Genomic DNA, 3368 nt, shown 5'->3' on the forward strand with positions numbered 1-3368 from the left:
CTGGTGTAAAAACAATCACCAGGTATTCGTGCGAGTTGGTTCGCTGTAGCGTCCTCGTGATGAAGGGAGCAGCCAAAAGATATTTTGCTAACAGACTAATGACTCCGCAAAAACCCTTTTTTCTCTTCAGTAGTAATTTTAGTTGTTTTTTTTTTTTTTTAAATGAATCCACTGATTTTAGAAATCCTTCTAAACCCTTTTGGACTTCAGAAAAAACTTTTTCTTTCGACTTGTTTCGAATCAAAAATCAAATACTACTTTTTTAACTCCATTCTAAATTTGACCGACAGCAAACAAATCATAACTTGTTTAAATCACCATTTCTGTACAGATGTGGTTTGCGTGTAACGATTGAACGTTTTCTTTCTGTGATTGTCGTCGTGCTGAGCAGCACATCTTCTGCGACGAGTGCATCGCTCTGTGGTTCAACCAGGAGAAGAGCTGCCCGCTCTGCCGCACGCTCATCACAGACCAGGTGCACCAGTGGAGGGACGGGGCCACGTCTCCCCACCTGCAGATCTACTGACACACCCACCAGTTCACCCCTACAAGTTCCCAGAGCTTCACATTTTATTTTATTTTAATTGGCGTCACGTGTTTTAGCTTTCATGTCCGTATAAACTTTCCTGCTGGGGTTCAGTTGTTCCCATTTTATTTTTTTCCTTCTAGATCTGGGAGCGTAAGATCCAAGTGCATGTGTGGAAACAAACAAGTATTTTTAACGTATTCTGTCAACTGACAAATCACAGGTGTGAATTTACAAGAGTGGTTTCCGGTGAAGGTGTAGAGGAGCAGCGGAACCTAAAACTCCCAAGATGCAACGGTAGTTCTGTTTTATGTGCTTAATTTATTTGTTCTCTGTGTGAGTTCACATGAAGAGGGGCATTTCACTCATTTCATGCCATTTTCACCCAAAATATAGCAATTAAAGAAAATTACAGGGAAAAAAATCTTCTCTCCTAAAGAACAGTAGGATGCATCAAAGGAAAGTGAAGATTATAAAAATCCTGACGGGCAAAAAAACAGTTCCACAAAGAGAACAAGAGAGTGGTGCAGAACATGTTTCATATGCAGATATGCATATCCAGATCAGAAGAAAACTCTTAGTACAAACTCATATGGCTTCGCTAAATTGTCACTAGGTGTGATTGTGAACAATAGTTTGTAATCCTGCACAGAAGTGACTGAAGAAATAATCTGGATTACACATGAGGTCGTGGTCTCGCCTGCTGAGAACGAACGAGTTGGTTTAAAAACTGAAGTTCTGCTCATCAGGATGATTTTATATACGAGTCCATACAGGGGGAGTGGTGGGGCTGTGACCAGAAGACCGCTGAATCAATTCCCAGGACTGAACATCAAATGTGGGTGGAAAAGGTGAAACACCCACACCTGCCTCCACCCTGGGCCCCTGAGCAAGGCCCCCAACCACCACCGAAACAGGTCTCTTGAAATGAGTCCTCAAGACTCAGTGAGACTACCTGTCTAAATAAAGGTTAAATTAAAATATACACTTTATGTTAAATAATGTTCCTGATTAAAGGCTGGTTTTATGTGATCGTTACAAGCCGGTGTTGTTTTCCACTTGAATGTTCACCGACTGACCTTTAAGAAAATGGTGTTATTTGACGACCGGACGTTAATTTAAAACGTTACAGCATCGAACAGAAACGTGACGTATTACGGTCGTCTTGACTTTTCCGCATCGAGCATCGTTAAGAACTCGTGAAAACGTGGAGCAGGAGATGTGTTTATGTTGCCATGGCGATCTAGCAGGGCTCAGAGAAATCCTGTCCGTGACATCAAAAACTCAAACTGTTGATGTCACTTGGTAGTCCAGCCGTCAGCTCGTCGTCGGACTGGGTGGCCGACGTGCTGAAACAGGAAGCGGACTACAGTGACATCATCGTCAGTGTTTAGTTTTTCACGTCTGATGGAAATGACAGAAATGTGAAACTGATTTACACAAATTATTTTTCTATAGTGGGGACTTTAGCATTTGTAAAACCAAAGACCAGGATTTATTTTCTATACGAAAATCATTTCACCTCTTTATAAATGATTTGAATAAAGATTTGGATACAGCAAAAGTCTGATTTCCTGTTTTATGCAGCGCACTTCCTGCTGGGCACTTAGGGAAAGAAAAGGAACATTTAATTGCTTCACGAAGGATTAGAAACATTTTTTTAATTTTAATGATTGATTCATACATGATACATCTTAACGTTCCTAAATTTGTCCCTTTTAATGGGGAATGATGACAGAAATAATGTTTAATGCCAACCAGTGTTCAGATGGTTTTGTTTCCCCAAACGATGAGAGGAGATTCCAGTCTGGGCATTTCACCAGAACTTGGTAAAGTAAAGCATGTCTGTCCATGTTCGAGGTTAATTCCAGCTCATTGGAGGAAAAAAAAACATTTACAGCGACGCGTACACCCATGATGTACACTGGAACTAAAAGGCACAACTCCACTCTTCATCCTTTACAGTTTGCCTTGTTTATGTAAAGCACTGCAACATAAAAAAAACTGAAGTTTTCATCAAGTCTTAAATATCAAAAAACATTTTTCACTATACATTTGTTATTATGGCACAAAATAAATACTGCAGGACATTTTGAACAGATTTTTTTAAAAATAAGTAGCTGCTTCTGAGGTTTGAGGATGTTTGGAAATAAACATGAAAAATGAAATAAAAACACACACGTTCTGCTGCCTTCGTAGAAACATAATAAATAATTTGCATAGAGTGCATAATGCTGCGAAAGCAAAGCACTGGAAATAAATAAAAAGAAACGAGGCAGAGGACGACTCGAACGCAGATGCACCAGAACGGATGAAGGAAAAAGTTCAGTCTGAAACTAAAACATTAATAACTGAGCTCTGCGTACACACACCTCAACAAGGCAACACATACAAAGCTCATACAGTTACACTCAGGGGGGGGGGACGAGCCTCATCCAGCAGCATTCAACAGGTTTTGTTGATGGTCTGCTGATGTTACCCCCACAAACCGCCTCGAAGCTCTGAAGACATGGATCAGAAGGCAGCAGGACTGGTCTGGCTGTACTGGGGGCTGCACCAGTAAAAAAACAGACACACAAGGCTTCTGGAGTGTTTACATTCAAAACGAGAGACTCTGTGCTTCTGGAGACGTCCGACAGCAAACCTTCCAGTCACAGTAGAAGCAGCGCCAGTGTTTGGTCAGGACTTTGGTGGAAATGTCACTTTTAGGGACGTGCTGTTTTTGACTCGTCTTCACGCAGAGCAAAACGACATTCGCTGCGACGCCACATCACTGTAGTCAGATGGTCCTCATCTGAAGTGGGTCCAATGAAAGGTATGTTGAAGGCGAGCTAAACAAAAC

Source organism: Nematolebias whitei, chromosome 14 (assembly GCF_014905685.2).
Source record: "Nematolebias whitei isolate Nwh7 chromosome 14, NemWhi1, whole genome shotgun sequence".
Classification (NCBI taxonomy): Eukaryota; Metazoa; Chordata; class Actinopteri; order Cyprinodontiformes; family Rivulidae; genus Nematolebias; species Nematolebias whitei.